This window comes from Rattus norvegicus, chromosome Y, assembly GCF_036323735.1.
Source record: "Rattus norvegicus strain BN/NHsdMcwi chromosome Y, GRCr8, whole genome shotgun sequence".
NCBI classification, from domain to species: Eukaryota; Metazoa; Chordata; class Mammalia; order Rodentia; family Muridae; genus Rattus; species Rattus norvegicus.
The window spans coordinates 27,379,600-27,405,432 of record NC_086040.1 but is presented as its reverse complement, the minus strand read 5'-3'; the positions used below and the strand labels follow the sequence as shown (position 1 = coordinate 27,405,432).

The 25,833-nt window shown below is 45.1% G+C and overlaps 1 pseudogene; it reads left to right on the top strand.

Moving 5' to 3' along the window:
- The first annotated feature begins 11,201 nt into the window (after nt 1-11,201).
- Nucleotides 11,202-11,783, top strand: LOC134484484 (large ribosomal subunit protein eL19-like; annotated as a pseudogene).
- The last annotated feature ends 14,050 nt before the right edge of the window (nt 11,784-25,833 follow it).

The following is a 25,833-nucleotide window of genomic DNA, read 5'->3' as shown; positions in this document are numbered from 1 at the left end:
CAAGCAAAAGCATTTTAGTTTGTGTTGCACTTACTGGGAGACTGTCAGTCACTGGCCATTTAATGGGTCACAGTAGACCACAGAACCAAAAAGTCACAACCTACATATCATCTCCTCTCAGCAGGAGACATAACCCTTTCTCAAAACCCATGAATCTGTCTGTACGCTTAGATTTTTTCAAAACCTACTTTATTTAGGGTTCTTAAACCTTCTAGCCCACCAACTTGAGGTAGCAGAGGGAGAAAGTTGATAGGAAAAGGGAGAGAGTTGTGGACCTATTTGAAGTAATTCTTTGGGGTAAGTTCAATCTTCATTGTGCAGTATGGTCCAATAGCAAACGCAAAACACAAATCAGTAGCAGTGCCTTGACCTGGCAGAGACCACAAGGCTCTAATAAACCAACAAGAAGCAGCAGAAGCAGCCAGAAGAGGCCGAATAGCACAGGTTCTTTTGTCCATTTCTCATTATGGAATGAAGACCAGCAAAGACCATCAAAGTCTTGCAAGGTGTAGCAATGAAAAATGTCCTCTCCCTCTTTGTGGGATTACATTTATGTTCTCCATAAACATCCTGTCCCCTTCAAGCGTGTGCTCCAGCGAAATACCATACGCCTTCTCATGTGTCTGCTTCAGCAAAACATCCTCTCCTAACATAGCTTCCAGAAAAGCATCCTGTGACACAAGTGAGTTTCCAAAGAAACCAAAATTTTTCCACTTCATCTAGCCTTATCTCACACTTGGCCGTTTCATCACAGAACATATAATGGCAGCCTTGCAGGGGTCCTAGGCTCCAGCTCCACCATCAGCTGGAGCTTCTGCAATTGCACTCCGTGAGACTCAGACCCTTTTTTGAGCACAACCTTCAGTTATCCCTGTAAACATAGTGCTCTCTCCATCTTTGCTCTCTCCCAATAGCTTTCCAACTTCCAGCCAGCTCAGCTGTTACCAGAAAAACCCTCATCAAGAAAGCCAATGAATTTGAGGTGATTTTTTTTCCCTGACAGAACGGAGTGTTCTTCCTGCATGGTTACCCTGGTGTCTGATTCATCTGTAATAAAACCCACTACTATTAAGACCGAAGTCACACACACACACACACACACACACACACACACACACACACACACACGTGGTGGCTTAGCAAATGTCTTCTTGTGTTATTGTGTTTGTCTGAGGACAGGCCTATGAGTAATTTCCTTGACTGTTGACAGACTTAGCCTCCTAAGCCAAGCCCACCATGGGCAGCATCATCCCTAGGAAGGCCGTTCTGAGATGTATAAGAAAGCTAGTGGAGCTGGAGCAAGCCAACAAGCAGAGTCCCTTGGTGGCATCAGCCTCATGACCTTGTTGTGGTTCCTACTCTGACTCCCCTCCATGACCTGAAAGTTGAAGTCAAAACATTTTCCTCCCCTACACTACTTTCCATCCAAGCATTTTATCACAGCCACAGGAAGGAAACTAGAAGAGACTCCATGGGGCAGCAGGGAGGACTGAGGCCTCACAGATGCCCAGGAGCCTTTGCTTGCACCTTCTGTCTGTTCTATCACTGTAAGTCACAGTGACCTGGGCAGGCTCAAGAGAAGGATGGACAGTGTGCATTACCTAGGAGATGACACAGTCACTTCTGTCCTTATTCCATGGATAAGAAAGAGTGCTAATGACCCAGTGGTTATAAAGTTTAGCAGTGGGAACAGAAAGAGAGGATGAACTTAACGCTTCCCACAGGGCCAACAAGAGGACCAGAGGCAGAGGTGAAGCTGGAATCCGTAGTACATTTTTTGTGTGGGCCCCCTTCCCCCACCTAGTAACCGAACAGAAGGTTCTAAGTCAAGAAAGAAAGAAGAGAGCCACAAGACGAAAGAAACACAAGTATCTCAATAATGCCCTTGCTTCAGCTGCACTGCCCAGAGGTTTGTGAGTCTATGCACATGTCTATGAGGAACTGCTTTGATTATTCACTGATTAGGAGGGTCAAGCCCATTGTGGGCAGAACCATTCCCTAGGAAGGTGGGTTTTGAGCTGTATAAAAAGACCAAGTCTTGGAGCGTGTCTGCTGCTCACGTGGTGTTTTTTTTCAGTTTTTTGTTTTCTAACTGACAGAGAGGGCTACAGTATTGTCTACAGCGCAGCATTGAGCCTGCTGCACAAACCTCAGCATCTTGCTGTAAAAGAACTCAAGGAAAATTCCAGGTCTCATTAAACAGATACCTTCCCCCCTTCTACAATTTCTAGTCATTAACAAATTTTTAAGCTCCTGTTATTACACCTTAACCACAACACACTCTGATCTTCATAAGACTGCTGATACTCAAGCAGTGGAAGCTACCAGACAGAGGACAGAAGTAACAAACCCAAACATCCACTGCAGTTCCCAACTCAAATGCTTACAGAAGCCTTGTCAACCTTCAGTCAAAACAGGCATCATGGTTCTCTCATTACTTACCCTTTAATTGTCAAAACATTTTCACGTGTAAGTTCTTTCTGTTAAAGGGGTGGGGGGACTTCTTTCTACTTTATGAGCCATTTACTTTAGTGTTGTTAACAGAGAAGAGGACAATCCGGTCGACATTTACTCTAATAGGTGACTGATGTATGTATGAGGCTGTCCTTATTTCTCCAGTAACTATAAACCTAGATGCCTTTTCTTTGCAGGATGTAGGAAACGAGCCTTCTACCCCATCCTTCCTTTCTAATTCAGCAATTCTCATGATCATTCTGGAATCCACCTCCTACCAGACCAGAAAGACTAAACACGATCCCTTCTGCCGTTAAGGATCAGACCCACTGTGGGCTGGAGAGACGGCTCAGCAGCTAAAAGCACTGGCTGCTCTTGCAGGTGACTCAGGTTTTATGTCTTGTACCCACATGGCAGCCCCCACACATCTATAACTCCGGTTTCAGGAAAGACCTTCTGCTGGCTTCCCTGAGCTCCAGTCATGCCCAGGTACATATACATGCATGCAAAAAAAAAACACCAGTACACATAAAACACACACACACACACACACACACACATTATATATATATATATATATATATATATATATATATATATATATATATATATGCCTTAGAATACAAGGAGGAAAAGGAAAAGAAGAAGAAAGAGAAGAGAAGGAGGCAGCCCAATGAAAGCCACAGAAACACTGCATTCAATTTTTTTTTATTTATTTACTTTATTTATGAGTACACTGTAGCCATCCTCAGATACACCAGAAGAGGACATCAGATCCCATTACAGATGGTTGTGAACCACCATGTGGTTGCTGGGATTTGAACTCAGGACGTCTAGGAAGAGCAGTCAGTGCTCTTAATTGCTGAGCTATCTCTCCAGTCCCTTTATTATTTTAACTTTGTAGTCTATAAGTCCGAGCTCTTACTTTGAAGGAAATGCTGGGAGTGTTTGTGCACAGTGTATATTTTTAATCCGGTGCTGATGCGTAGAGACAGGTGGATCCTCTGGCTTGAGGGCCAGCCTATCTAGCCTAACTGGTGAGATCCAGGAAAATGGGAGTCCTTGTTTCAGATGATGTGGGGGGTGTTCCTGAGACTGACACCAGTCTTTCAGCCTCCACAAACATGTTCACACGACCGTGAGTACACGTGATGCATACCTTACAAAATGAAAACTGAAATGTGGAAATTCAATAAAGAAAGCTCCTTTCCAGCTGGTGGGGTATATAGAGAGGATTGCTTCTCCGAGTATAGTTATCTCTGAAGAGGAAGTCAATAAATGACTCAGACAAGATTCTTTGAGATATCAGCTGCCAACCCAGGGCCCAGACCTCCTCTCTGGCTGCAATTAACTTCTTAACATGGTTCCACATTGTCTCCTGGGACCCAGGTTTCCCCTTCCCCATAGCTCTGCCCTACTTTAAACCTGGGAGCCCAAAGAGCTTGCCAAGAAAGGAGGGGAGAAAGGACACGAAGGGCTGGAGAGGAGGCTGCCAGTAATCCAGTCATATACACTGACCATTCCATTGGCACTCAGTCCACGGATGACAGGCAGTATCACCGACCTGCATGACCAGGAGGCAAAGGCACGGTTTAATAATCAAATAGGTGGTGGTCTTTACCACAGTAAGTTCAGCCAGCTGTGAACACAGTCAGAACACAGAAGATGATGACACCTGTCTGTGAACTGTGAACTCTTGCGTGCGTGTGCATGCTTGTGTAGAAGGACTGTATGTCTGTGTGTGTGCGTGTGCGTGCATTGTTATTTAAGCTGGGTTTCTTTTTTTATTTTCATATATTATTAGTCTTGGGACTAGTTCATGACTTAATAAATCTTACCAATATTTCTTCCTTTCTGCCTGTTAGCTCTGAAAACCCCTGCTTGTCACCCAACGATGTGCTTTACCTTGTCAATTATTTCAGGGGACTTGGGGGTGAGACCCTTTTCTTGAAGCCCAAGAGACAAGAAGAGAACAGAACCCCTCCTGGGTAAAGAAAGCAGGTACAACCTTGTCTGAAATGATTCAGGGTGGGCGAGCACGCGGATAAGAGAACGTGATGTGAGAACTGAGCGCAAGCTGGACACACAAATGGGGACATTGGACCCCACACAACCATCCCCCCACCAAACAGTGCCTGCGGGTTTAGGCTTAAAAGTACCTTCCACGGAGGGCCCAAAGGAATCAGTACTGAGTCTTGTGGGGCATTGGGGAGAATAGAAAGCCGTTGCCTCCGCTCTCAGTAGAAGAGACAGCAATAAAATGGGTTACTGGTGTGTAGGGCTATTGGCAGAAGCAACTTTAAAGAAAAGAACTTGACTCATTGGCTTTGAGTTGAAATCTTTATTATGGCAAATGGTAGTTATTAGATAAAGATGCCTCACACATCCTCCATTCAGTCACAGGCACTTTCAGCCCATTTCAGCTGGTTATGTGTTCATAGATTAAAAGCCTTTTAATAATATCTACTAAATTTTTTTTGCTCTCTCCCAGGGCAAAGTAGTAGCAAAACTCTCTGTACGGCCATTTCTCAAGCCTGGACCAGAAAGATAATGTCCAAGGTTTATAAGGCATGTGGGAATGATCAATTATACACCCACAACAACTGCACAGCTCTGTTACATGATCGGCAGTAGTGCTGGAGCTAACCTGGATTTCGGAACCAGCACATACCCGCTGTCCTCACTTGGGCTTCTCCGGGTGCAGGTCTGTCTAATGTGGCAACAGGCAGGGAGCGTCCTTCCAGCAACTCTGAGGAGCAGCAGGAGGACACGTCATGGAAATCAGGGCAGTAGAGAAGAGAGGAACGGTGTCCTTCTCTGGCTCATAGACAAGAGTCAGAGACCTGAGTACCTGCTTCTAACTGAGTACAGAGCCACTCCCACCATGTGTGTATGAACTGTGCTGGGGTCTACAGTCTATGATCATATTCACTCTCGGTCCATCATTTCCTACCGGAAGGAGAAGACACCCAGCTGCATCTAAAGTGACACTGAGAAGCAGGCCGGTTACGGCGTGGAGGACAAGACTAAGTAGCATCAACAGAGACATCCACTTTCATGCATACAGACAGGCTTGACACATATATCCACATGCATATGCACACCAAGAACATGAGCACACGTGCATGCATGCACACATAAACATACATACATGGAACACACTGATAATTTTATAAATACACATATACATATTAGCGTGTGTGCACTTAATTTAACAGATGTGATATCTTTATACTGTATATATGCAATATATATACATATATACACAATACATACAAACATATATATAAACAACACACACACATATATATATACGTATACATATATACACATATATATATATATATATATATATATATATATATATATATATATCTTATTTTTGTGGTATCAGATTTCTGTATTCACCCTAGAAAAAGTCAGCCATTTGGTGCCCATTCCTAAAGCTTTTTCTTTTAAAATGCATGACTGCAAATAAGCAGGTCAGTTGGTCTGTAAATTGTCTGCCTCACATATTAGTCTGCCTCTCTACAGCTGTGATCGAACACTCTACCCAAAAACAACTGTAGAAGGAAAACATTTCTTTGGCTTGCACCTTGGATTACCAGCTTTTGTGGGCAATCAGACAGGAACACGAGGAGAGAATTACAAAGGAATACTTCTCACGGCCTTACTCACTAGCCCATGCTTAGTTCATGTTCTCGTGAAGCTCAGACACCCTGGCCTAGGAATGATGACACCCACAGTGGGTGTGCCCAGCTTCATCACCTGTCAGTCGAGACATTCTCTCACATAGTAGGACACAAGCCAATCAGATGGAGGCAGCACTTCAGTTGAGGTTCACTAACCAGGAGACTCTATGTCAAGTCTCTTCTAAGTTATGTCACGATGTCAGTGAAAACTAACCAGGATACCTCATAAGCATGAAGACATGGGTTTGATTCCCAGAACCCACATGAAAATGTGAATGGAGAAACTTCTAATGCCAGTTGGGGAAACAAGGACAGGATCCCCAGGATATGCTGACCACCACAGCTGTCATGATGGGTAAGCTCATGGCCAATTAGAGACCCCATCTCGAAAACAGAGACCATGCCTGAGGATGAGGCCTGAAGTTGTTATCTGACTCTACCTGAATGTGGAGACATGTACACACATCTGCACACATATGCATCTACACACACCCATGCACACACCTTAGATAAATAGATGATAGATATTAGATAAACAAATGGTAGATAGATAGTAAATAGACAAATTATACATAGTTAGACAAATGATAGATAATAGACAGACAGACAGATAGATAAATAGATAGATAGATAGATGGATAGTAAGTAGATGGATGGATGGATAAATAGATGATAGATGATAGACAAATGATAGATTAGATAGATAAGATAGACAGACAGGCAGACAGACAGATAAAATAAACAGACAGCATTGTATTTGAATGCAGCTACTACAGGGCAGATTGGAGTCCCCCTCCTTTCCTTTCAGAACATAACCTGTGTTACAGGGGAACTCACAACTTCCCCGCAGGAAACAAGCCTCCTATTACCACAGAGAGGTGGAAACAGATGTTAATGTTTTCCCTGTGCCTTCGGGGGTCAGCACTGTGTATCACATGATGAAAAACATGCCACCGTAATTAAGTGTTAATTTTGTTGTCGCAGAAAATAAAAGAACGGCACCTCAGTTATCAAGGAAGGCAGCTCCGACGAATGACTACATTTGACCTGAGCTTTGCTGAGCCCTGAAGCAAGAACTGTGGATCCAAGGAGGCCCAAGCTCTCACGCAAGACTCCTGGAGAGTGAAAATGTCCTCTCCCTACACGAGTGATAGTTCTCCTTTAATTTTAAGTAACTTCTGTACTGGCTGTGTCCTCCCTGCAGCCCATGAGGTCATTGTAGTGCTGTAGGTTCCTGAAGTATTGGATCTGGGCGGTAAACCAGTGTAGATGTGGATTGTAGAATGACGTCCTGCCTGGTGGTATCTGGACCAGCACAGAGGTGCAGGGATGAGGGGCGAGGATGAGGAACATCCTTCCTCCCCTGGGTCCTCTAGAACCTGTGCCCAATACCCTGCATTAGCTTTGCTCCCTTAGCTACCCAGTTCTGGTTATGTTAACATAGGGTGACTTCTGCTACTTTTTAACCTACATGAATGTCTAGCAGCTTATGTCATGTGACCTATCCTGGGTAGACCTGAACAATCTGTGTTCACCTCATGTAGTCCTCCAACTGCAAACAATTCCAGCCAGGTCTACCTTATCATGACTATTCAGGAGCAGACGAGTGGCTCAGACAACTCTTTCAGTGGACAATCCACTCCAGCATGGGTGACACTCAAAATAGCTACATCCTGTAGATTTCAGCCCAACCAGCAGGCAGCTCCACCCAAGAAGCCCCCATCATCATGGCTGCCCCTGACCCCTGGGGCAATTGTTCTCATCTGATTGCTCTTTGGAACAGGACATGATCATCATAACCTTCGAGATTCCTAAGATTTAAAGGTTTCTTAAGATTCCTGAATCTTCTGAGCTTCTTTCTTCCCTCCAGAAGGGAATGCTTCAATTCCAATGGATTCCCAACACAACCCATGAATAAATAAATGTCCAGAGGTCGTGAAACAACATTCATTTAGTCAATGTTACTAAAGCCAGAGCAAAGAATGTTCTTGCTAGTGCTGTCCTTTGGACACCAAATGTCCCCCAAGGTCCCGTGCTAAGGGAACGAGTGCTGTAGAGAATGGCTGTTGTTTCCACAGCAGCACATCCTAAGACCTAAGGTGTGCAGTGTGAAACAGCCAGGATCCCTGCACAACTACCCGGCCTCAAAGAAGAAGGTACAAGAAACCCAGAGAGGAAAATGGCTAAACTTGCAACAACCTCGCCCACCGCTTACAAAGTTGTGATTTAGTTGAACAGAAGATGTCCAGCGCAACCTCTCGCCAGCAAGATTACACGGGAACACACGAATCCTTCTGTAGCCAAAATTCTTATTCTTTATTAATAATAGAAAAGGCGCCTGGGACGCCAGCATGGCGCGGCTTATGTACACCCTAGCGCGGCACATCCACACCTGATTGGTTGCTTACCCATGATCTCATTAAGAACGCCCCAGACTGGGCAAAGACATGGCACAAAGGGACTCTTGCACGTGCGCACACATTTAACTTCCTTAAAGGAAGTCGGGTGGCGCGGCAGAGGCCAGCGCCATCTTGTAATGGCGAAACTATCTCGGCCTTCCACGTGGGGTGCAGTGGAAGCCAGCGCCATCTTGTGGTGGCGAATGTTATTGCGGCCCTCTACAAGAAGAAACTACATCTCCCAGCTCCACCCTTTTCAGAGGTTACTTTAGCATTAGTTCAAAATTTCAAACCACAAGCAAAGGGGGCCTAGAATGATGCTACCAAAAACTGAGTTGAGCAAACAAAACTGTGCAATCAGGATTCACAGGAAACACAAGGGAGTGCGGAGCAGGCTGGGCTCAGGTCTACCCCTCAGGCTGTTGCCCCCTCCCTTCTCCACATAGTGGACCTGCCTCTGCAGGCAGAAATCCACAAGTTCTGCCCCTATAAGCAGCTCTGACAAGCTCCCAGGGGAGTTAAGAAGGACGTCGTACACCATCAGCCATGTGTTCTCTGTGCTGACATGAATGAGACATGAAGCTTTGGATAAGTGGAGAGAAGAGAGGCTCGCCTGGCAGAGAACAGTTCTCACTTCTCTGCACATAAAGACCCATCCTGAATTCTCAGATGCTGATAAACAGAAGGGGAGGAAGGAGACCCACACTGAGCAGTCCTGGGGATGATCGGATTTTCCTTGTGTCTAGCACTAAGAGAGGAATAGTCCCACACATTCAGTGCCACTGTCCCAAGAGAAGCTACAGCAGTGGTTCCAGCAGCGGACATCCCACTAAGAGGTGGCTTCTCATCCTATCAAGAATAGCACTTGCTTAGGAACAGGGTCTTGACTACAAATGGGCCCTGGGATATAGAACCACTCAACCCAGAGGGCTGAGAGCTATGACAGGATCTACAGGGGTTATCTCAGGGCAAGCATCTCCCGTCTGTGTGGCCATTTCATCCCCACTGGGCTTTGGCCACATTGAGAGCAGGAAGGGATTCAGTGTGATGCCCTAAAGTGGCTACAACACATGGTCATACGTGGGGGATATCACAACAAATGCTCAATCTCTCAGCATTCTTGGAGGTGAGTGTCTAGAGCCTTAGTGTCAGTAGGGTGCACACACACACACACACACACACACACACACACAAACACACAGAGAGAGAGAGAGAGAGAGAGAGAGAGAGAGACAGAGAGAGAGAGAGAGAGAGTGCTCCCTGCCCCTCCCCTTGCTTCTGCAGGATGCCACCACGCTTTGCTTGTCCATCCCTGCCTCTTTTGCTTCCCATTCTCCTTATGGGCTCAGACGTCAACAGCAATGGAGCAGGAGTCAACTCCAGTCCATATGGGATCGGTTCACTCGGCTACAATGGGTAAGTCCCTGCCTGCCAATCAATGACGCACACAGATATTTGCATGTAAAGATATCAACTCATCATTCTGGAAGGAGACAACAGGATCTTCACCAACTCCTCACCCAGCACAAAGACAGAACCCTTGGCTCTCAAGACTGCTACTAGTTAGTTGAACTGCTATTAATTGCTCTAATCAGTTCCCTTACTGTCGTAACAAACTACCTGGCAACCCAGATTTAAAAATGTGAAAGAAGGAGGCTTTGATTTTTGTCTGCCTGCCTTCACTCTCACTGACAAGTTTATCTCTCCTGTGGCTGATGCATTCCTTTGCTAATATTCGAACCACCTTCTCTGATATCTCATTTTAGACTGAAGACCAATGACTCCAGGAAACTCACGTGCCTTCAGCACCAGGTTAAGATGGCTGAGGCATCAATCATCATAGACTTAGCAGTCAATGGGGTTCTCAGGACCTTTTATGGGACAGCCATTGTTAGATTATCCAGTGTCCTATAAGCCAAATTACCTTTAGATGTGTTTGGTGGTGAATAGGAGTGTGCCACCATAGACTCATGTGTTTGAATGCTTGACCCATGAGGAGGGATAATATTAGGAGGTGTGGCCTTGTTGGAGTAGGTGTGGCCTTGTATTGTAGCTGTGGCCTTGTTGGAGTAGGTGTGGACTTGTAGGAGTAGGAGTGACCTTGTTGGAGTGGGTGTGGCCTTGTTGGAATGGGTGTGGCCTTGTTGGAGTAGGTGTGACATTGTTGAAGTAGGTGTGGCCTTTTTTGGAGTAGGTGTGGCTTTGCTGTTGTGGGTGTGACCTTTTTGGAGTAGGTGTGGCCTTCTTGGAGTAGGTGTGGCCTTCTTGGAGTAGGTGTGACCTTATTGGAGTAGGTGTGCCCTTGTTGGAGTAGGTGTGGCATTGTTGGAGTGGGTGTGACCTTTTTGGACTAGGAGTGGGCTTGTTGGAGTAGTTTTGGCCTTGTTGGAGTAGGTGTGACTTTGTTGGAGGAAGTGTGCCACTGTGGAGGCTTTGCATTGAGATTTGTATATACTCAAACTATGCTCAGTGGTACAGACAGTCCCTTTCTGCTGTCTGTGCATCCAGAACTTTGGGCTCCTCCAGCATCAAGTCTGCCTGGATGCTCCCATGATTCCTGCCATGATGATAATGTACTGAAACCCTGAAACTGTAAGCCGGCTGCAATGGAATCTTGTCCATTATAAGAGTTACCTTGGCTGCTGTGTCTGCAGCCATGAGCATGCTCAGGCTACAGAAGAGTCTTGCCTCTAGTGTCCTCCACTGAGGTAAAAAGAAGGAACAGTTGGACCCCAATGCGACCAATAAAGTCGCCAACACCAACTCCCGTGAGCTGATCAGGAAGCTGATTGAAGATGGCCTGATCATCTGGAAGCCTGTAACTGTCCACTCTCAGACTCACTGCCAGAAACACACCTTGAAGGGTAGGCATATGGTCATAGGGAAGGGAAAGGGCACCCCCAACACTTGGGTGCCTGAGAGGGTGACCTGGATGAGAAGGATGAGGATCCTGCATCGGCTTCTCAGGAGATACTGGGAATCTAAGAAGATGGACTGCCATATACATCACAGTCTGTACCTGAAGATTAAAAGAAATGTATTAAAAAACCAATGGATTCTTATGGAGCAGATCCTCAAACAGAAGGCAGACGAGACCTGCAAGGAGCTAAAGGGTGACCAGGCTGAGGCTCGCAGGTCTAAGACCAGGGAAGCACAAAACCCGTGGGAGGAGCGCCTCCAGGCCAAGAAGGAGGAGACCATCAAGACTCTATCCAAGGAGGAAGAGACCAAGAAATAAAGCTTCCTTCATGTCTGTGCATAGTGACCTTACTGTGGCCTCACATGATCAGTCATTAAAATAAAACAAGCCTTAATGTAATAAAGAGTTACCTTGCCAATGCTGTCTGTTCACAGCTATGGAAATCTAACTAAGACAATGTATATTCATTGTGCCATTTCTGTTTCTCTGGAAACCCTAATACAATAGCGCTCTAGAGAGAGGAACAAGTACCCACGAGACAACATAAATTCCAGTTTACTTTTCTGGTGAATATGAAGTTGTTGTGTTTTTTTAAAAAAAAAATATAAACTTGGTTTTATGTTTGTTTGTTTAGGGGTTTTTTTGTTGCTGCTGCTGTTGTTGTTGTTGTTGTTTTTTGTTGTTGTTGTTGTTTCTAAAGAAGAAACACATTAAGCCTCTTCATCCCTAACTGGCTGGCAAACACTGAGCCCACAGCAGCTAAAGCGATTAAGGCATTAGGAATGTGTTTACACAAAAACATGAAGTTATTCCTGTGAAGTTCAGATGAGAGACAACATCGGCCATGTGGGCAAGCCTAGAGCCTCAACCATTTAACAAAAGCAAATGAGGACTCACTGACAGAAGCCTGTCAGGCCAACAGAGACGAGGGCCTGCGTGTTGTGTTGTTATTTTCTTTTATGAATTTTTGGAGCCACCCTGCTCATTAATCCTGTTTATAATGTAAACTCTGGCACTTTTTTCTTGGCTCATCAAATATTTCCTTAATGAACTGTCAGCTCACACCCCCCATCTCCATTGTAATGACTTTCAAATTAAGTTCATCTGGACCACAGGGGTTTTTAAAACTCTATGATGACAGAAAACATGGGGAAAAGAACCTCTTTCATTGTATTTGAAGAAAGACATAGTCATTCACATGCCGCCTTCCTTCAGTGCTGACCTCAATCTCAATGATGAGACCTCTGCATCATGGGCACCATCAGAGCCCTGAGATGAGCACTTCCAAACCAGGAGGCATTATACTGACATGACCATACGGTGCTCCCTCACCTACAGCCACCGGGTTCCAAACTCCTGGTGTCCCTCCTCCCCTTAAAAGAGAGCTGTTGGGATCCATGCTCACTATCATCCATACCCATAATCTAAAGCTCATAACCTTTTAAAAATCAGATGTGTTTACATTATCAAATGTGTGAATATTCTGGCTACATGGAGCTGTGTGCACCAGGTGCCTGCCTGATGTCTGAAGAGGCCAAGAGAGGGCATTAGATCTCCTGAAACTGGCCAACAGTTCAACTGTGAGCCATCATATGGATGCTGGGAATAGAACCTGGGTCCTCTGCAAGAGTAACAAGTGTTCTTCGTGGCTGAGCTGTCTCTCTAAGCCCCAGAATCTGTGCCCTGTCCCTGGAGATGCTTTGCTACTCTACCAAACCACATGGGAGACTTGGTGACCATCCTAGAGAATAGACTTTACCCTCTCAATGAAGAGGATGCCATGGATGGTGGTATTGTGGACACTAGGAGACTCTGAGGGAAAGTGCCTTTTATAGGGGAGTCTTGTGAGAACCAAGACTGGAGGAGCTCCCTGAACTGGAGAGAGATTGGGTTGGGCCATTGCAGAAGATAAAAGAGTGATGGTGCCAAGGATATTTGGGCAATCCAATGAACTATCCAGTCTGGCGTCTTAGTTAGGTTTACACCGTGGAGAAGAGACACCATGACCAAGGACAACATATAATCAGGTCTAGCTTACAGTTTTAGAGGGACAGTCCATGATCATCAAGGCAGAGGGCATGGCAGTGTGCAGACAGACATGGTGCTGGAGAAGGAGCTGAGATTTCTACATCTTCATCTAAAAGAAGCCAGGAGCAGCCTGTCTCCCACATGGCTGGGAGAAAGATTTCAAGAACTCACCCCCGCAGGGACACACCTCCTCCAAGAAGGCCAACCTTCTAATAGTGCCATTTCCTGGGCAGTGCACATTCAAACCACCACAGGGTCTCTTCACATATATGATAACTGCACCCTTGTTTTAAAGTCTTGCTTAAACACTCATGATGTTTGCGTGAAGAACATTAGTTGGGTATTGGTGGCTCTAAAACCCCAAGAATATGAAGTCCTTTATCACCCTGAAGTATGAAACTGGCATGTGGGCCCAGCCCCTCCATCCTCTGCAATATCATATTGTTAAGTGTGTGAAGCTCCAGTGTGCAGCCTGTAAGTGCTGGCATGTGTGAGTTCTTGAGCCCCACACTCAACAGAATCAGGCATGAGCCTTCTGTACTTTTGATTATGGCTCTGAACTCTGGACTAGACTAATGGGCAAATAGTTCTGGGAAGGAAGATTGCTGGGTGCACCAAAAGGCATGAAGGTATGTGATTTAATTACAGAGCTGAAGGAATCTGGCTCATTTCTTCCTGTATCACAGGAGAGAGGACGTCACTCTGCTCAGTCAATTGAAAAAAAAATCACAGAGAAAATGCACATAGTATGCTTGTTTTACCTAGACTAGATCATGAGCCCATATCAGATTTAAATATCCATATGTACAGAGGAATCATTGTTTTTTTGTGCAGAGATGCCCACCCTTCTTAAGCACCCAGTGCAAGATCAGACAGATCTGGGTGTTTGGTGTGAGAACACCTCTCTTCCTGTGGAGTCCCCCTCATGACCACTAAGGTGGCCACATGATCCCAAGTCCACCACCATTCTGCTCAGCCCCATAACAGATGAAGAAGAACACATGGTTTGGGGAGATGTGATAGGCAGATTTTAGATCATCTCTTATGCACAGCAGAGAGAAGCGTTGAAAGGCCTGGAGAACACGTTGGCTGACCCCAGGCCTTTTCTCACAGAAACAGCTGACAAGCCGCCCTACAGTGTTCCTGTTATGGGTGTTTCCTTCATTAACAGAGAGTTTAAAGTAGCAACCTTGCCTCCCCCTGCCTCCCCCAAGTGATGGGTGGCGGGCCCAGGGGCCACCAGGCTTCCTGTAGAAGAAGCCTCTCTGCTTCCCTCAGAGCAGCTCTCCAAGAAAATAAATACCATGTGGTCATTATTCAAATGAGGTTTAATTAATGCACAACTAGCCCCCAAACTTTCCAAGACACCCGTGGTAATGAGCTCCCAGCTCTCTTCCCCTCCAGTTTGTGATGTCAAGCTGAAGAGCTGCATGTGACAGAAGCTGGGAATCTGAGGACCCGACAGCAGTTTGACTCCACAGTCTCACAGCTTGCAGAAGTATCTTGGCCCCAAAGCCTGTGTTCAGCCATCCTTTTGGGGGTAAACGTGGTGGGGTTGGTGACGTGCTCCCCAGAGAGCCTCTAAGGTTATAAAAGAGGCTCAACTCAAGAGACTTTGAGGCTGCCTGTAATTTACACACCTGAACCAGCCCTGGCCCTAATTCCAGCCAAAACTTTTCATAAATAGTACAGCAAAAGGCACTGAGTCACGCTGTCCTTTATTCATAGACTCACATCTTGCTAAACCGACAAGAACACACCTCCAGAGTTCTGGAGGAAGGAGCATTGTGCTTGTGGTTTAAACAAGACAGGATAGAGGAACTGCAGAGTTAAGGGTGACTCTAAAATGTAGAGAAGCTATCTTCTGGGGTCTAATCTTTGTCTCCTGATTGCTGAGCATCAGAAACATCAATGCAACTGACCCAGCCAAGGCTGCCTGCTGAGATAGTGCACTTTTTTCCTAAAGATATCTCAGTCGAGGCTGAGAAACACATGGGCCTGAAGAGGGAGACCATCAGTTAAGAGCATGTTCCAAACTCCCAGGGAACCCAAATTCTGTTCTTAGGGTCCACTTAAGCAGCTCACAGCTGCATGCAAATCAGCTTCCCAGAACCTGAGTCCCCCTTCTGGCCTCCAAGGGAATCTGCAAACAATATGCATGCACGTGCATGCGTGTGCATGCACACACACACAATTGAAGTCCTTACTGAGGGTCAGGAAGTATATGGCTTCTGGTTTCATGCTGTTACTAATCCACTCTCATCCCTAGACCCAAACGATGTAAGTCATAAAACCATCTTGGAACTTTATTTTCATAAAGAAAATCACCTAAGAGAAACAAGTCACGGGCTAGAGAGAGATGGGTCAGTCCTAAAGAGCAATGACTGCTCTTGCAGAGGACCCGAGTACCATTCCCAGCACTCACCTGGCAGCTCACAACCATCCATAAGTCCAGTTTGAATGGATCAGACATCCTCTTCTGATATCTAAGGGTACAGTATGCAAGTAGCACACCCACATAGGTTCAGGTACATATAAAATAACAAAATAAATCTAAAAAAATTTAAATAAAAAAAGTATATTCAATCACTATATTTTACCTAATTTTTAAACTTCACTTTGTCCTTCAACCTTGCTCTAAATTATACCTTTTGAACAATGATGCCTGAAAAGCCAAAAAAATTGTGTATAAAGCTCTCTCTACATGCCCATGTTCAAATCAGAAACAGTGACAGTCACCTTCTCTGTGTAATAAACTCACTGATTTCCCTCTGTGGTGTAGTAGGGGATCCAGCTTTACCTGAATGGAGGTCTCTGAGTGGCACAGGGACTGCTCAGGGTCTGCCTGCAGTATCCAGTGTCCTCACCACTTCTGATAAAGGACAGAGTCCTCCCCACGGGTCCCACAGACTCCAGATGCTGGTGCAATAATCCAGCCTCCTGATTTCCCTCTCTGTGAGGTAAAGGTATCCATTCACCTGGAATTCATCCAGAACCTTCAAGAGTCAGAAACATCCTGTAGAACAGCACAGCGTCTCTGGCCCTGTCCAAGGTCCTGAGAACATCCACGAAGTCCAGTTCAGTGAGAAGATGAGGGCACCCTGCCATTGCCACAACCTCCCTGGGAACAGAGAAGGTGGGCAGAGGAGGCAAACACTCTCTTTTTCCCATTTCTCATGGTTCCCATTCCTTACATATTAAACATGCAACTTGCAGACTCATCAGACAAAACAACAGGGGCTGGGAGATGGCTCATTACGTTAGGGATTCAAGGATCATAATTATATTCTCAGCGCTGGGCACTCTGTTTGGAGCCACAGTCATTCCTATGTGGGCTCTGCCAACAGGAAGACATCCGGCTTCCATGTACAGGGCAATACTGCATCACCTCCTCCTTTCAGTCTCACATTCACTCAGCAATCAATAATCATTGTGCTCAGTACAGAGGCCACTGGCTTGAAGAAGAGCATGAGAACTTCGTGTGTATGCTAATTCGGCCTAATCACACGATGTTTCCATGATGTCAGAGCCACGGTCTCAGGGATATCACCTGGACCCATTCTCTTGATGATTTAAAACCTTAATTGGAAAGCACATAATGGGAGAATGCTGGAGAAAGTCCAGGGTCGACCAAGTCCTGCCAAGTCCCCAGTAGGGAAGCGGTCCCACAGCCTCAAACCCTTTTCACCCCTCCATCCACTTAAGTCTGTGATTGATGAATGATATTAATAGAAATCAACCAGGCATGGCCATGACTACGGTGCTATGTCCAGCAACAGTGTTTCCTATAGTGGTTGTAGTAGAATAACCATAACCCAAGAATTCAGCCCACTCATCACTGCCAGATCACCTTCACTAACAAGGGTGGTGGTGGTGGAAAAGGCAGCTGGAACTTAGGCTGTGCCTAAGCTGGTCCTGACTGTAATTGATCTGTTTCTTCCAGAGGGGAAACTGAGGAATGTGATTAGTTTCTGATGTGGATCTCTCAGCTCTGATATTGATGCCTTTGTTAGTCAGTGTCTGAGATGGCCCAGAGGCCCTGGGGAATCTGGCTTGGGACAGCAGAGATGCTTTTCATCCTAATTCACCATGGTTCCCCACGTTATGACAACATGGTTTGCCTGTTCATTTGATGCTGTCCTGGCCAGTCTGCTGGCTAACAGAGGAGCAGCACCTCTTCCTCTGCATCCAGCAAGGTTTATTCAACCCCTTCCTTCCCGAGACCTCCTTTTCCCATTTCCTATGAGCATAATGAATCTTTAAAGAATTTTGGAGCCCCCAAAATGAGGAAACCATGTGGTATTTGTCCATTTTGTTTGGGATGGGCCCTCCCAATGTAAACCCTTCTCTATTTAAAAGATCAGATACCAAACAGACCCACACAGCCATATCTCTACCCAGAAGCTCAGGAAAATACTCCAATTTCAGAGAATCTTGAAATCCTGCTATCCAACCTGTTTCCTGCTATGACCCAACACATGAAAACACACACACACACACACACACACACACACACACACACACAACCTGGGTGCCCTTTCTTCTCCTAGACTAGAAATTGTAGGTAGTAATTTCTGCTTTACATGTTCCCAAGGATTCCTGTGCCATGTTCTATCTGACCACTGACATGACTTGATGCCTTAGAAAACATGACTTGCCAGAGCTATGGTTCTAGGTACGGGGGACAGGGATTGGGCACAGTGGCCAACCTCACTGTCCCCAATGCTATATGCTTTGGTCCTAGTTTTCTTGTACAAAGTAAGACAGTCAGGTGTCTACTCCTCTCCTGGCAACCCATGCCCACAACTGCACCTCTGAAAGTCTTTCTCTTCCTCCAAGGAAAGGACTTCTTGGTATTTGGAAGGCTGAGGCAGGGGAATCATTGCAAGCATGAGGCCAGCCTAGGCTATATAGTGAGACACTTTCTTGAAAGGGGGAGTGGAGAATAAGGGGAAGGGAAAAGGAGCAGAAGGAAACAGAGGGGTAAGGAAGGATAGAGGAATGGGGTCCTAAACATCTATCTCCAATGGTCACCAACACAGCTCTAGCTTTCATAAACTCCATGAAGAGTCCCAACGTAAGCGTGCACAGTCATTCACTGAAGACACACACACACACACACACACACACACACACACACACACACAGAGTCATCTCATGCAAAGCCTCCATCCAAAGAGAGAGCACACAGCTTAGGCTCAGAGCCTCTCGGTGAATGGCAGTCAGCCTGAGCATTTGGCCACCATACCCACAGGACTCAGAGGCAACACATCAGAGGACACCTGCACACCAGGCTTACTGTGGCTCTATTCTCAGTAGCCAAGATGTGGAATCTGCCTGAGCATCCGTCAATAGACCATTGAAAAAGTCCTGGTACATATACACAATGGAATTTTATCCACACACATAAGGGATTGAATTAAGTCTTTGGTAGAAAAACTGGAGAATACCGCATTAAGCAAAATCAACCAGACACCAAGAAGCAAATACTGTAATTTTTGTCTCGTTTGTGAGTCCTGTAATTCTTTACAGAATCTTTATGGTTTCTTAACAGATCAAAAAAAACAAAAAACAAAAAACAAAAAACAAAAAACAAATATGTCCATATGTCACGAAGGCAGACAAAGGCCTGGAGAAGGAAGCAGACTGGGCAAGGGGTGGGAGACGGGGGTGAGCAGGAAGTTTGGATAGGGAAAAGCACATGACATGATTAAAGGAAGTTGTCTTGATGCAACCCAGCACTGTGGATAATGAATAGACACTGATATAAACAAAAATAAAGAAGGAAAAAGAAAAAAGAAAAGGTTACAATTTGAGCATCAGAGACACTGATGAGGTTGTCGACCGCCACCTACATTCCAAATGCACCAAGAGCCATGGCCCCCTGGCCTGAGATGACTTAGGTATCTTTCCTTTGCAATTTCAAAACACTCGCTCAGTCAAATATGAGCATCCTACATACACTACAGAAGCCAGGGAGATGGATCCACAACTAAAGCACTTTCCATCAAAGCACAGAGGCCTAGTACAACTCCCCTCCCCTGAAAACCCACGTAAATGGGGGGAGGTGTAACAGTGGGTGGGTATGGAGGTTGCCTATAATTAAAGCCTGGGACAGCAGATGTAGGGAATCCAGAGAGGAAAGTGGCAAGCAGAACTAACTCGTCATATCAATGAGTCTGATTTTGACTGAAAGACCTTGCTGCGGAGAATCTGATAGGAAAGCAATGAAAATCTATGACATCATATAACACATACACACATGTCTGAACAATACACATTCAAACACATGAGTACACATACATATCTCTTACACACACACAAAGAAAGAAAGAAAGAAAGATAGAGAGAGAGAAAGAGAGAAAGAAAGGAGGAAAGAAAGGAAGGAAGAAAGAAAGAAGTTGATAGATAAAATACATAAGTAGAAACTGCAATTAGGCTCCATTTCTCTGTTTTTGATGTAAAAAGAAAGGGGTTGGTCGAAATGCCCTGTTTTGTCTTTAAGTAGCGCTGAAGACCCAATCCAAGATCTTGTGCAGCTAAACACTCTTTGTAGGCGCTCACGGACCTACAAAGGGTAGGTGGCTCTCTCAAATTGGAGGGATACGGCTGTGCCCAAGTCAGAGGTGGATGCAGGTCTCCCAGGTGAGATCTCACAGAAATATCGTCCCTCTGGCGTTAGAGGGCGCACGTGGCCTGGAGCCCCTCCCTGTGTTCTTTAATCTCAGATAGTCCAGGCAGGGCTCTCCAAACCCCCACCCTCAAACCACCCTAAACACGGAAGGTGGGACAGAGCCTGAAACAGCCTTGCAAATGTCAAGATGGGGGCACATTGCCTGCTCCCTCTCCCGCCACCCCAGAGCTGTTGGGAGGGACTGGAGGAGGGTTTTCCTTGTGCACCCTAGAAGAGACCTCAACTGGGACAGAAGTTTTTCTCCGTGCACAGTGGAAGTCACGTCTTAGATATCTTGATGGTCACTCTTGCTTTGGGATCAATGGGTGGGGGTGGTGATTTGCAGCAGTGTCTCTGAGGAGTCTTAAAGATTCAGACATACCGAGAGTGAATCTCTCTCTGCCCTGCTCTTTGCTGTGTGGACATGAACAAAGACATCTCTGAATTTCAGTTCCTTCTAGCCCTGAGACAGGATGAGGACCTCTTCACTGTAGGCTTGGGATAAAGACTGTATACCATCCTATACCTGCAAGTGGCTCAGAGAGCACTTGTAGAGAAATGAGCCTGCAGTCAAGCACGCGAATCTCCAGTGTGGATTTTTATGGTCAGGAAAAGAAATGCTTACTTTACATTGATCCACCTAATGGCTTCGTGTGGCTAATCAGCCTGAACTGCATCCTATTGTGTGTCTGCAGTTAGATCTAACTGTTGATCTAATTACCCATGTATAGAGTTAGACTCTCACCCGGAGCTGGGAGAACTGCTTCAACCATCTACTCCTTCTAATGGAAACCCTGAAGCCTCAAAATTGCCTTGAGCTAAAATGGCAGATAGCAAAGAAAATCTTATTTTCCCCTCCAAGCCGTAACTAATTACGGGATATCATCACAGCCCGGTTAGTATTTACCCAACAATGTGCTGATTCCTGGTACAGCCAAAAGCTTACCTGCCATTTAAATGGAGCACGATATTGAAATCTTAATTTCATTACCTGCTGGTAATAATCTTACGATGATAAATCCAAAGTATCACTCGGAATACATTTGCATACGTAAAGGAATCTGTCCTCATTGTTGTCCCATGGCACACATGGCTGATGGTTTGACTTTCAAACCAGATCTGAATATCCTTTTATGGAGAGAGAGAGATAACGGGATATTTCCCTGCACTGAAGCCTGCTTGGAGAGGGAGAGAAACACATCCACAGCATAAAAGGGTATCTGGGCAAGCACAAGTGCCATGCATGTCACCTGTGAGATATGAGCCACCTCTGTGTGGGTTACTGATGCTCTCATATTTCTGCTAACAAGTCAGTTGATACAACAAAAGCCACTCAGAATTCCCAGACATTCAACACTAATTGTTACAGAAGGGGCAGTGGAGACTGTCAGCCTCTGCAGGACTCTCAGGCTGCCATGGCCTTGATGCCTATATTCTGGCTGTTATATCTCTAGGGCAATGTTCTCCCCGAGGAATAGAGGGTTTGCAGGCTTATCAGCACACGTGTGTGTACATGCGCAGAAAAGAACCATCTTGGCAGCTGGGAGTCCTGCACCAGTGGAAGGGGAAGTCTCTGGTCCTGCCAAGACTGAAGTCCCCAGTGAATGGGATTGTTGGTAAAGGGCAGAATGTGGGGGTGCATCAGGGGAGGAACACCCCTATAGAAGGGGAGTGGGAGGTGCTAGGGAGATGTTAGCCTGGAAACCAGGAATGGGAATAACATTTGAAATGTAAATAAGAAATACACAATTTAATAAAGATGGAATAAAAAAGACACTCCTTCTGGAAGAGAATGTGTGATTTCTTTTCAGGATCTGTGGGAAGACTTTGGACACCTGGGCCAATGTGGAATGACCTACAGATACTTGGAAACATTTGGATAGTTCCAGAAACTCCTGGAAAAGTGGAAGATCCAAGTTCTCCATGTCTAGATATGGAAGGATGCTGGGAACCTGGAATGTGTGGGGGAATTACCTGTCCAAGTTTGTCAGTAGAAGAGTCAGCAGAAGGAATCCCAGGCACAGTGTGATCTTCTTTGAATCTTACACTGTTCTCTCCAGTACTGTGTTTTGTAGATGTTGCAGGGACTCTGGCTACCAACTCGTCACAGTCCACATGTTCTTCAAACCCAGTAGACATAATCCGGCTTTTTTTTTCACCTTCCAAAGAATGGGCAGTAAATATGAGGCCACTCCTTTTCTAGTAGCAGGATGTAAGCAAATGTGCTGGTATCCCTGGTCCTCAGCATCGAGATGTATTAAAAAAAAATTAAAACACTTGTTTAATGTTTTCCCACCACACCTGATATTTACAATATGTGTCAAAGAATCCAGACTCACCCCTAGTTAAATACATCTTTAGTTGTATTAATACCCAGCCCATGGAATCTTATATTTCCAATTACTCCTTCTTATCTGCTCTAGCTTGCTGTCTATTTTATATTTACTTCAGATGTGAACATATATTGCTACTATTTCATGTTGCAGAGCAATCATGACTGAAAATATTAATTTTAGTTCTGTTTTAATTACTCTGTCCCTCATGCACTGATTTCTGTGTATGAATATCAATTTCTGACTCATTATTTCGTCTCCTTAAATGATTCTTCTTTAACTTTTTTCCAAGTCTATTTTTTAATTTTTAAATATCTCTGTGAGTGTACGTGTTTGTGTGTGTGTGTGTGTGTGTGTGTGTGTGTGTGTGTATACACATAAAAGCATGATGTCTAAGAAAACCAGTAGGGGGTGGTAGATCCCCTGGAGCTGAAATAACAAGTGGTTTGCATCACAAGACACGGGAGCCTGAATCCAAACTCAGATCTTCAGGAAAGCGGTTTGCATTCTTAATTACTATGTTGTGTTTCTCTGGCACCGTTTTTTCATTTCTTCAATTAGTCTTACAAAACACAGTACTGGAGAGAACAGTGAAAGATTCAAAGAATATCACACTGTGCCTGGGCCTCCTTCTATTGACTCTTCTACTGACAAACTTGGACAGTAATTTCCCCACACATTCCAGGTTCACATAAACCTTCCTCTCTTGCCATAGAGATCTCAGATCTTCCACTTTTCCAGGAGTTTCTGGAACTATCCAAATGTTTCCAAGGATCTATTGGTCATTCCACATATTCCCAGATGTCCAAAGTCTTCCCACAGATCCTGAAAAGAAATCATACATTCTCCATGTCTCCATTCTCTATGTCAAGTCTCTTCTAAGTTATGTCAAGATGTCAGTGAAAACTAACCAGGACACGTCATAAGCATGAAGACATGGGTTTGATTCCCAGAACCTACATCAAAATGTGAGTGGAGAAAGCTTCTAATGCCAGTTGGGGAAACAAGGACACTATCCGCAGGATCTGCTGACCAACACAGCTGGCATGATTGGTAAGATCAGGCTCGCAGGTCTAAGACCAGGGAACCACAAAAACGCGTGGAAGGAGCACATCCAAGCAAAGGAGGAGGAGATAATCAAGACTCTGTCCAAGGAAGAAGAGACCAAGAAATAAAGCTTCCTTCATGTCTGTTCATAGTGGCCTCACTGTGGCCTCACATGATCTGTCATTAAAATAAAATAAGCCTTAAAATAAAAAAGAGTTTCCTTGCCTATGGTGTCTGTTCACCGCAATGGAAATCCAACTAAGACAATGTGTATTTATTTTGCCGTTTCTGTTTCTCTGGAAACCCTAATACAATAGCGCTCTAGAGAGATGAACAAGTACCCACCAGATAACATAAATTCCAGTTTACTTTTTTGGTGAATATGAAGTTGTTGTGGTTTTTAAAAAAAATGCAAACTTGTTTTATTGTTTGTTTGTTATGAGGTTGTGTTTTTGCTGCTGCTGTTGTTGTTGTTATTGTTGTTGTTGTTGTTCTAGTTGTTTTTGAGGAAGAAACACATTAAGCCTCTTCATCCCTGACTGGCCGGCAAACACCGAGCCCACATGAGCTAAAGCGATTAAGGCATTAGGAATGTGTTTACACAAAAACATAAAGTTATCCTGTCAAGTTCAGATGAGAGACAACATCGGCCATGTGGGCAAGCCTAGAGCCTCAACCATTTAACACAAACAAATCAGGACACACTGTCAGAAGCCTGTCAGGCCAACAGAGACGAGGGCCTGCGTGTTGTGTTGTTATTTTCTATTATGAATTTTTGGAGCCACCCTGCTCATTAATTGTGTTTATTATGTTAATTCTGGCACTTTTTTCTTGGCTCATCAAATATTTCCTTAATGAACTGTCAGCTCACACCCCCTCATCTCCATTGTAATGACTTTCAAATTAAGTTCATCTCGACCACGGGGGTTTTTAGAACTCTATGATGACAGAAAACACGGGGAAAATAACCTCTTTCATTGTATTTGAAGAAAGACATAGTCATTCACCTGCCACCTTCCCCCAGAGCTGACTGTTCCCAAGCTCAGTGCTGAGACCTCTGCCTCATGGGCACCATCAGAGCCCTGAGATGAGCACTTCCAAACCAGGAGGCATTATACTGACATGACCATACGGTGCTCCCTCACCTACAGCCATTGGGTTCCAAACTCCTGATGTCCCTCCTCCCCTTAAAAGAGAGCTGTTGGGATCCACGGTCAGCATCACCCGTGCTCATAACCCAAAGCTCATACCTTTTAAAAATCAGATGTGTTTATATTATTGAATGTGTGAATGTTCTGGCTACATGGATCTGTGTGTACCACATGCCTGCCTGATGTCTGAAGAGGCCAAGACAGGGCATTAGATCTCCTGAAACTGGCTAACAGTCCAACTGTGAGCCATTATATGGATGCTGGGAATAGAACCTGGGTCCTCTGCAAGAGTAGCAAGTGTTCTTCGTGGCTGAGTCATCTCGCTAAGCCCTAGAATCTGTGCCCTCTCCCTGTAGATGCTTTGCTACTCTACAAAACCACATGGGAGACTTGGTGTGCATCCTCGAGAGTAGACTTCACCCTATCAATGAAGAGGATGCCATGGCTGGTGGTATTGTAGACACTAGGAGACTCTGAGGGAAAGTACCTTGTATAGGGGAGTCCTGTGAGAACCAAGACTGGAGGAGCACCCTGGACAGGAGAGAGATTGTGTTGGGCCATTGCAGAAGATAAAAGAGTGATGGTGCCAAGGATATTTGAGCAATCCCATGAACTATCCAGTCTGGGGTCTTAGTTAGGTTTCCACTGTGGAGAAGAGACCCCATGACCAAGGACAACATGAAATCGGGTCTGGCTTACAGGTTTAGGGGGTCAGTCCATTATCATCAAGGCAGAGGGCATGGCAGTGTGCAGACAGACATGGTGCTGGAGAAGGAGCTGAGAGTTCTACATCTTCATCTAAAAGAAGCCAGGAGAAGACTGTCTCCCATATGGCTGGGAGAAGTATTTCAAGAACTCACCCCTACAGGGAGACTCCTTCTCCAAGAAGGACTACCTCCTAATAGTGCCATTTCCTGGGCAGTGCACATTCAATCCACCACAGGGTCTCTTCACATATATGATAATTGCACCCTTGTTTTAATGTCTTGCTTAAAGACTCATGATGTTTGCATTAAGAACAATCATTGGGTCTGGGTGGCTCCAAAACCCTAAGATCACAAAGTCCTTTATCACCCTGGAGTATGAAATTGGCATGTGTGCACATCCCCTCCCCTCCTCTGCTATATCATAATGTT